This window comes from Gallus gallus, chromosome 10 (genome assembly GCF_016699485.2).
Source record: "Gallus gallus isolate bGalGal1 chromosome 10, bGalGal1.mat.broiler.GRCg7b, whole genome shotgun sequence".
In the NCBI taxonomy this organism is placed as follows: Eukaryota; Metazoa; Chordata; class Aves; order Galliformes; family Phasianidae; genus Gallus; species Gallus gallus.
The window spans coordinates 4,100,298-4,110,310 of NC_052541.1; the positions used below are offsets into that span (position 1 = coordinate 4,100,298).

Genomic DNA, 10,013 nt, shown 5'->3' on the forward strand with positions numbered 1-10,013 from the left:
AGGCAGCTCTGAACTCTGAAGAAGAGAAATGCAGCTGAGTTACAGAGCAGATCTGGAGTCAAAACTATCACAGATGTTCTTTTTGCTGTATTTTCTGGGATGTTGACTTGCTTCATACTAAACAAGCTCAAGACCCAAATATATTTTGAATTATTTAAATTCATGGCATTTTGCAGGAGGATTAGGAAGTTAGTTTGGAGTTTGATACAAATCACATTCAAGAAAACTGTCTGAAGAACTTTCATCTCATTTTCAATCTGCAGTGTCTGTTATTTCTTTCACTCAGAGCCCTGTATAATTCGATTCAATATAGTTGAGGCAGTTATTTAAGAATAGCTCCTATGCTATGTTACTTCACCTCTACCTGCCAGAATCTAGAATATACCACGACTGATTTCTGTAATGCCTATATGGTCAGGAATTTACAGTGCACCATGAAATAAAGGTTTCCTGGCACTTCCTCAGGAAGTGCTTAGTAACTCATTCATGCTCACATAATGCAGCCGTCCTCAATTCACTATGACTCTCTACCATGTTCGTGTGCGTTTCTGTGCCTGAAAGAAACTAAGGTGACACATAACTGCAGTAAAACCTTTCATTACTATCATTTCCTTTTGTTAAAAGTCTGCTTTCATAGCAGTGACCAGAATAGATGTTCCAGGCAATAAATGAGTAAGCTTGGGATGAACTGCTGCTTCTTGTAGTCCCTTGTTTCCTCACCTCTAGTCACATGAAGATAGTTAAGCAGTATCTGCACAACTACATTTTGATGTCTTGACAGGCACATCTATCCCTAACAGCATCGACCCATATTCTTTTAACCAAATTCCCACGTTTCAAATACGCAAGCAATATAAAACAGGCCAAAGCAGGTGTCTGTCTACCACCTCTGCATGTTAGCACAGTTTTGTAAAGCAGCAAAGAGCTGGAAAAGAGTGATGCAGGGATCCTTGTAGTAAATTGTTACTTTCTCAGTAGAAAATCAGTTTTAATGTTCCATCATTTCCTAAAAATTATCGAAGTCTCAGCAATTCAAGACTTCACTGCTGTACTGTCTCTATCCTAAGCATGGTACTTGAGGTACGTAAAGGCCTGCATTTGGAGCAGGATGCCAGGCCTGTGTTTAGACCATAATGAGATTTTACTTTTGTAAACGTGACTGAGTATCCAAGCCCAAGAAGTGTTTAAATCTGTGTGGTATGTAGTGTAGTTTTTAAAATAAGTCTTTAGTTCAGGACAACCAGTTCTCCTTTGTTGTACTTCATGCCACTTCAAGCCAGCCCAAGGGAGAACGGCCGGTTCCACATCTTCAGGTACTTAAAGACCAGAGCTTTGAAGTACAGTGTAACTAAGACACGCTTGCCAAATGGGTAAATATAGCAGCTGTAGTAAATCAAAAGGCTGATGTAAATAACCACAGCATTTAGGTTCTCTTAAGCATGGCAGGTAATCATCAATTTTGTGATTCAGATTCAGAGCTTAAGCTTCACATCCCTGCTAATCAGTACTTCTGCACAAAGGTAAAGCTTCTCATTATGTTGTTCCCTAAGGTATCAGAGGTCAACAAGCCCAGCTTCTCATTACAGCTTCTCATCTGCACAGGCTGAACTCCTAGGATATCCATTATCCTAGGATAAAAGGCTGGGATGGAGCCACTCCAGCTACGAAGACAGAAAGGGAAGAAAAAAGACCCAAACCATAAACTTCAGTTGCTGTGCTGCTGATCAGACTCCAAACTGACTCCAAACCCATCTGATGTACCATCATCTGGAATGACTTGAGCAGATGATGTGGAAAAGCTCCTCATGCATTGCCTGTCTGTCATTCTCTTTCCCAGCAGCAGTAAGTAAACAGCATGCAGCAGCCTGCAGTTCTGTAATAGCAGTGGCTATTCAGGAACGCTCACAGCTTGCAGCACTGGGTTATGCTAATTCTCCCACAGCATATGAGGTACTATTTGCTATGATAATGTGTTTGCTGCCATGTATGAAATAGTGCGATGCAGCTTTGGACACAAGACTGCTGCAGCAAACAAGGCAGTGGGAGAACCCCAACAGCTCCATGTGTGAGGGGGTGCATGAAAAATCCGCTCCTGGGGAGGCTTCAAACCAGCAGCTGCACCACTGGTGCACGGCCTTCCCCAAGGGACTAAGGACCCAAAGATGTGGATTCCTCACGCTGCTGGAGGACAGTTCATATAGTTAACGATTTTGGAACACATTATTGAAATATAAGCAGAGTAAACTTCATTTACAATACAGCCACACCCTCATGCAAAGAACTGGCCCTCACTCTGTGCTCTCACCACCCCTCATGCCTTGGCCTCTGCAGCCATCATTAAGAGGTCTGCATTTCTGGGAAACTGCAACACTGACTTCTTTCACATCACTCTGTCTTTTAAAGCCCATATACGACTGGCAAAGTGTTTACCAGCAAGAAAACCAAGAAAGCTTTTTAAGTCTCCAAAGCTAATAAAATACTGCTTGGAGCTTTGAGTTTCTGCACCAGCAGAGATGATCCCACAAGCCCAACGGGAGGAGATGGCTATTTTAATCATCCTGTAGTTGCTTAAGGATAGGTTCCCTTCTTGATTTAGAATGCTCTCAACTCAGAACACTAAGCCACAAATACATTCGGAGCTGAGGCTGAAGAAGAGTTAATATTCATCTTTCTTGTTTTATTTTAAAATATACCTTTAGATCTCTTGATGTGTAGCAGGCATCAGTGAGTCACTCGAGACAGTTTAAAGATATTTTGGAAAAAGCTGCAAAGTAATTTTGGGGGTTTGTTTTTCTTTCTTTCTTTCTTTCTTTCTTTTCTTTTTTTTTTTTTTCCAGTCACAAGCAGACTTGGCATAGTTACTTGTTTTTGTTTGTAGCAGGACAGCTAGAGAGCTGCATACACCTTAATGGGCACATCACACCCCTCAGCCACACAGACACCCCAGGAGAAATTAAAGGACCTGTGGTGTGACTCCACCAGCCATCTTGTGATGGTCAATCGAGGGAAGTGGTGACAAAGGGCCGTAGCACTCATCCTCCGTGCAGCAGCACATCAGCTACATGTATAGAACAAAGAGCACAATTATATCAGTGGAAGGAGGAAACAGCAGCAAGGCCATTTTTCCAACCCCCTCCCAGTTCATCCTGCCTGCCTTATGAATCTGACTGGTGCAATGTGCAAAGCACCTACAGATGACTACTGAGGTATTGAGACAGAAATAAAGCAAAGAGAAGTCAGTCACTCAGTCAGAAACTGAAATCCAGCGTGCAGACTGCTGTCCCCTGGTCCAGCTCTCTCCCTTCTTCCACTCTGCTGGCAGAGTAACCAGGCAAGGCCAGAGCTGATCCTGTACATCCAAATGCTCTGCCTATAGCAGGACATTTGTCTGGCTACTCCTTCAGTGTCTCACATTTAACTTGATCTTGAGCCAACACCACAGCCATGTCTGGTGAATGGAGTAAACAGAGCACAAGCACTGCTGGTGAGGCCAACAACAACAATCTGCTGTTATGAGGGGTATTTCTGGCAGAATCCCGGAGCGAGGAGAATGCCATGTTCCATCTTTAGCAGAACTTTGCTGTACTCTGCTTCTTGCCTTGTTTGTGTGAGTCTTTTTTTAACCAGAACCTTGGGCTTCCAATGTGTGCAGACAGGACAAATATAGTGGCTCTCAAGTACATACCTATTATTTAGCTGTTATATAAAGCCCACCTGAGAGTGCCACAGATTCACATTTTAGGTCTGCTGGAAACTTCTGCTGGAAATTTGTTCTGATCTGTTGCCACCTTGTGGGGATCATTTCTTATTCCCCCCACACAAGCAAATCCTCAGCATGTTTTTAAATGAGTACAGAGAGCCCCTGTTAGTCACAACAGTGACCACAAGGAAGAGTTTGCCTTTGAGATCCTTTTATTATTTCCCACAACCTTACTAGGCAACCTTTCATAACGTAGGATACCATTTGTGCTTTTCATGTGGTGGCAGATGTCCCCATCCTGACAGGTGACAAGGAACTCTGTCAGAGCCTATTTTAGACACCAATTTGCGTTGCATATCATTCATAAAGTCACACTTCTCCTCCATTCCCCTACTCAGTGACTTAGGTCCTCACAGCTCCACTCGAGTTCCTTGTAAATGGAACCTGGGACAGGCTGACAAATCGAAGACTGTCGTGAAAAACTGGGAGGGATCTTTCTCCAGAGGATCGATGCTATTACTTGGATCAACTGAACAGATGTAGGCAGTTAACATTTAATGCATCGCCTCTATCAGCCTTACAAACCCATTTTTTAAGCTTCAGAACAAAATCACAAAGAAAAATTCTCAATGTTATGTCCTCACAGGTCCCCTCCAGCTCAGGATACTCTGTGATTCTATGATTAATTATAAGACATCTCTTGTAGATACTCAACAGGTCTTTTTCTCAGAAACTGAATTTAAGGCCTTGAAATTAACTGGCAGTATATTTGGACTTTTGACTCACATACATGCCAAGATTAGACAGATTTCTAACTGGTTATAGCTATGGCACTGTAAATACAACATTCAGTCTGTTTCTTTTAAGGGTGCTGCTTTAACTATTCTAAGCATCACAGTTTAGTCTACTGTTTAAATACAAATTGAGTATTCCCAACAGCTGGAACTTGAGACCAAGCTATTTAACAGTGATGTTTTACTGTAATGGGTTGAACTCAACCCAACAATTCATGAGAAATGAACACTTCTGAAAATGTCCTCTGAACAAACCAATATATGCACTCAGAAAGAGTTTTAGTACTGTGCCTGACATGATCTTAACTGAGACCTGACTTAAGGGAAGACAGGCTCTAAATGTGAACCCCTAAAAGTGCATTCATGAGTGATGGCATTCCTGTTCTGTTTCATGATGATCTGCAAGTTTGGAAGATCCCATTTTCTTCAAGAGACAGTTAGCATGCCAGTGTCTTTCCAGGTGAGGAAACGAAAAGTCTTAGAATGTGGATGAAGATCTCAAGTTATGAGGAAACAATCTTTAATAAAATGTAGCCAGGCAATAAAAAAGGGCAATAAAAAAAGCCAACATACAGTGAAACTTTGCCACTTGCGAGAGAGCAGATTATTAAAGCTGAGACCCAAATATGGACAGTAAAGAACTCTGCTGTGGCTCACCAGAAGGTTACATTTCTATGGCCTTTCCTCTCTACTGAACTGCTCTTTTGTGCCAGTTAGGGGCTTTCAGACTGGCTTTCTGTCTGACCTTCAAATTGCTGCCAACTCAAGAGCCCTATTCTGTCTTGCTAGATCCTGCTCAACCAATTGCTATATATAACATTGTGTGTTTCCACAGTGGATACCACAAGGAACACGCACAGCATTCGCTGTGCTGAGGTAGAAGACTATCAAAGACTGAAAAATAGGCAGACGTGACAAGTGGTAAATTGTTCCTGTGACAGCTGTGACTGCATCTGAGGAGAAATGGACATAACACAGAGTAAAGAATCACATGCAAAGCAGTAAAATGTGTCCTCCTATTAAACCTGGAACTTATTTTCTCAATTGTGCGAACACCAGGATGCCACTGTATGAGCAAGAAAAAGCCTGGGATAGAGAGTAAAAATACAGTTTCTGTGACATCTTTTCTCTGAACATGAGCCAGCAGTGTGCCCAGGTGGCCAAGAAGGCCAATGACATCCTGGCTTGTATCAGGAATGGTGCAACCAGCAGGTCATGGAGGTGGCTGCCCCTCACCAGTGTTCAGTGTTCACCCCTGCTGTGTTCAGTTTTGGGTCCCTCACTATAAGAAAGACATTGAGGCCCTGAAGAGTGTTGAGAGAAGGGCAATGAAGTAGATAAAGGGTCTAGAGCACATCTTATGAGGTGCAGCTGAGGGATGTAGGATTGTTTAGTCTGGAGAAGAGGAGGCTCAGGTGGGACCTTGTAGCTCTCACAACTCCCTGGAAGGAGGTTATAGCAAGGTGGGGGTCGGCTTCATCTCCTGGTTAACAGTGATAGGATGAGAGAGAACAGCCTCAAGTTGTGCCAGGGAAGGTTCAGGTTGGATATTAGGAAGAATTTCTTCTCAGAAAGAGTGGTGAAGTACTGGAATAGGCCGCCCAGGGAGATGGTGGAGTCACCATTCCTGGAGGTGCTTAAGGAAAGAGTAGATGTGGTACTTAGGGACATGGTTAAGTCGGGATGGTTGGACTAGATGATCTTAGAGGTCCTTTCCAACCTTAATGATTCTATGATCTAGCTTTTGTTGCAGTGCAAGACAATAGTAACAGTCTTGTTCTGAGCACCGAAAACAGCTTGTGAGAATGGAAATCACCATAAGCAATTTGTGATAAATACAGCATCATATAAACCACCAGTAGGTGCTACTCCAGGCCATAAGCTGAAGAAGTGACTAGCTTACATTTTTATGTATTACACCAACGCAGCCATATAAGGCTTGATCCAGTAATACCCTCCTCTCAGCCTTTATTCCTGGTTTGCAACTTTTTTTACACCCGAACAACCCCTCTTTGGCCAGTTTCACCAGCCCTTAGTACAGCCCTAAGACACTGTAGCCCAGTGAGTCATCCCAAACCCCCACTTTGGGTCTGTATATCTATTCCATCTGGTTTCTGAGCAGAGGAATGCAAAAGGGAGAATTCTAGCCCTATAGTTAGCCAGTAATTCATTCTTTTCATACAGCATAAAGAAAAAATAATCAGATGAAAAAATTGATGGTGCAAATGAGCCACTGAAAAGTGAAAGGGTGCATGCAATGACAAGAAACTAAGTGTGTTTTTAAAAACTTTTCAATCCTTGTTCAGTGAATTCAAGAAGTTAAACTAAGATTTAATACTTTCCAGCAGGCTTCACTTTATGAAATACGTCCTTTGAAACACAAAGTCATCAATTGCTACTGAGATAGACAGTCTCAGTAATTCATCTTTATTCCTCCATAAGTTCGTGTTCGCATGCCTCATCAAAGTCACCATTATGTTTAGTTAACATAATGAAAACTAAGTGAGTGGTTAACACCCAGGAAAGATGTCAGACTGCCCTGGAAACTCGAAAAAGGGAGCAGAACCGAGTAGGCAGTGCTTGTGATCGTGCTGTCTGAGCGCTTCTGGAGTGGGAAGGATAATTCTGAGAGAAGTCTGGGACAGAAACTGATAACAAAAGGGAGATGAACCTTGCTTGCAGCAATTTTAGGAGTTCATCAGAACAATGTATCTATTGCATGAACTTGTGATATTTTCCTTTATTTGGCTTTTGGTTCATCCTACTATCCCCCTCCCATCACTCCCTGTTTCTTTTCTGCCTTGCCCTTTTAAGTATGTTGTCAGCTTTTCTATTGCAGGTCCTGGACCTTTACTGTCAGTTGCACTCAAGGAAGAAAATTAACTAAGGCACTCATGAACAAACATTCTGGTTTGCAGGAATATCCTCTGAGACTGTTCAAGTGTTTGCACAAGTCAGTTCTGCGGTGTATCAGAGCCCCAAGGAAGAACCCAGTGCCTGCTTAGCTTTTTTCCTTCTGAATGAGGTGACCAAAGACACTGTTTAATGCTGGCTGCTGCATTGCTGATGTAAACTCCTGTCCATTCAGAACTGTGTAGAAGCCACCTTGTATACTGCAGAGGCAGGCTGGTCATCAGAGCAGTAACAGGTTGATTGCTCATGTCCGCATTCACATTAAATCTAGCAGCTTAGTGGGGAAAGATTTCATCGATAACTGTGTCAGTCTATGCCCTAATGCAATCTAGGAGGTTAAGTTTAGTGAAGTGAATAAATGAGAATAGCAGTTAGAACTGGGGAAAACTGATTTGAATCTGTAAAAGCGGCCATGCAGTAGCACTTGATGTTCTTATACATTGAATTATGGAGTGCTGCTCTGCCCAGTTTGACAGCTCCCAGCACATTTAGTAAATACTTCAATATATGCAAAATCCCTTGAATTCGACTTCACAGGGCTAGTCTGCCATAGCAGATATTTATCCCATAAGGATATTTTGGGGAGAGCAGATGGAAAATAAGAAATACCTTCAGAGAGGTAGAGTATACTTTAGAGGGTTTTGCAGGCTGGCGGTTTGTCACTAGAGGACAGATGCAGGACTCAAGATGAATTCCTAGGCCTTCCACTAAAATTCCTTTTTGCTCCCACTGGAATGCTTCTGGGCCTCATTTTTAGTAAGAGTGATGCTGAACTGCACGTATATCCTAATCTACAACTTCTCATGAGCCCCACCAATCCGTGACACCCCTGTCCGGTCTCCACCTCGGATCAATGCTGAGATGAAAGCCAACTGCTAGCGACCTAACATTTCATAAAGATAGAATCAAACAGCAAGCCCTGTCTGGTTGCTGGAGAAAACAGTGTCAGCTGTGTCAGAGTAGTGTTGGTGTTTGTTGGGGGAGCTCTGGGGGGAGGGTTGTATTTTGCAAGCAAAGCACTTTCTATCCACCGGCTCTGCCCAGAATTCCTCCTGAGGGTGTAAAGCCAAATGACAGCAGCAGCTGGGCCAGGAGAGGTGTGAAATGGGAAGGTGTAAAAAAGTACTTCAGCACAGTAAACTTTTCAAGAACATGAGCAGGAAAGAGAAAGGAAGAGATAGTTTGAAGGCATATTTTGGCAGACAGCTCAGTTCAAACCCTCCTACACAAAAGGTCATTTTGTAGAGGAGGTCATCTTCAACTGTTACTGATATCAGCCTTAGCAGCTCATCCATTATATTAAGGATCGTGAGAAAATAATCTCTTCTACAGAAACCTCAGCAGACTCATCGTGCCCCTCTATACAAACATGGCAGATGGAATGCATTCGTCTCTTTTGGGCAATGGCAATTAATTAAAAAGACATGTTAAAAACATTTTTACTATAGCTCACACCCTCTCTCTCTAGATTATATCTGGCTGAACTAAATCAAGCAGAATCAGATATTACAATTAGGTTTTACAAAATATTATGAAATATGAGTGAGGAACTGTACTCAAAGGCAGATACTTTCTAAAAGCCATTCATTACTTGCTGCTGCTCTCTGCAGTCTAGGTAGGATAGGACTACAGATAAATAGCACCAATATGCCAGAATTGTGCTCTACAGCATATCCCTACCTAGGATCTAGATAGAAGTGAGCTATGCTGCAGTCAACTTTCCTTTGCCTTAATCAGTGTCATGCATTATATTAGGAAAAAAATAAGTAAGACTAATAACACTAAACAATTAAACAGCATTTGATAAATAAAGATGCTCAAAAATAATATGTGCTACATGGTTGTTACTAAGACACAGTAAGTAGTTAATAACAGTTATAAATAATAATGTACTTAACTGGAACAACTAATACTCTTTCCAATCCCACCTCCCTCTCCTCAGCTATCCATGATGCATTCAGTTTAAGAGGTTACTCCTCAATCACCTTCAGAAGAGGACATCATCTACGCCCTGTGCTCCTCACTACCTCTCCCCACATGCCCCAAACATAGCCTCTGCATCTGGGGCAGTTTCTTCATGGCGGTTCATTCCTCTCTGCTTCTTGTACTCTCTCAGTTCCAAGAGCTTTCAGCTCAAAAAAAAATTCTTCCTGACAAGATGGACATTTTTTTTTCCTGGGAGGTGTCCATGGTCCCTCAGAAGTATGAACAGTGCCCCACACAGCCTCATTTCTCTTGCCCTCCACTGGCTTCCCCTCCCTCCAGTTCTCACAGTGGCCCTTTATGCTAAAATCACACCAATCCAAAAATGGGAGTTTAGAGAGCTGCTCTGAAACAGGCTAGAAAAACTCTGCTGTGGTCTGGTTCACAAAAGCAAAGGACACATTCTATAAGCACTCTCTGCTACATAATTTCTTAAGTTCCACATCTTAATTTGCTTTATAGGCACTGGAGTCGGTCCCCTCAGAAGTTTGGTAAAATTGTGGTAATCAAGGACAGGATCAGCTTTCTGAGGGTGCTGTGACCTAGAGGCAGGTCTGATTACATCATTTGTTTTGGGATGAGTCCGAGGAGCTTTATAAAAAGCAGACCTGAAAAGAGGGAGA

At 42.5% G+C, this 10,013-nt stretch overlaps 1 protein-coding gene across 3 annotated transcripts in view; it reads right to left on the reverse strand.

The window, feature by feature from the left end:
* The window catches only part of USP3 (ubiquitin specific peptidase 3), a 79,542-nt gene that overhangs the window by 41,509 nt on the left and 28,020 nt on the right, over nt 1-10,013 (reverse strand). The gene's annotated exons all lie outside the window — the stretch shown is intronic.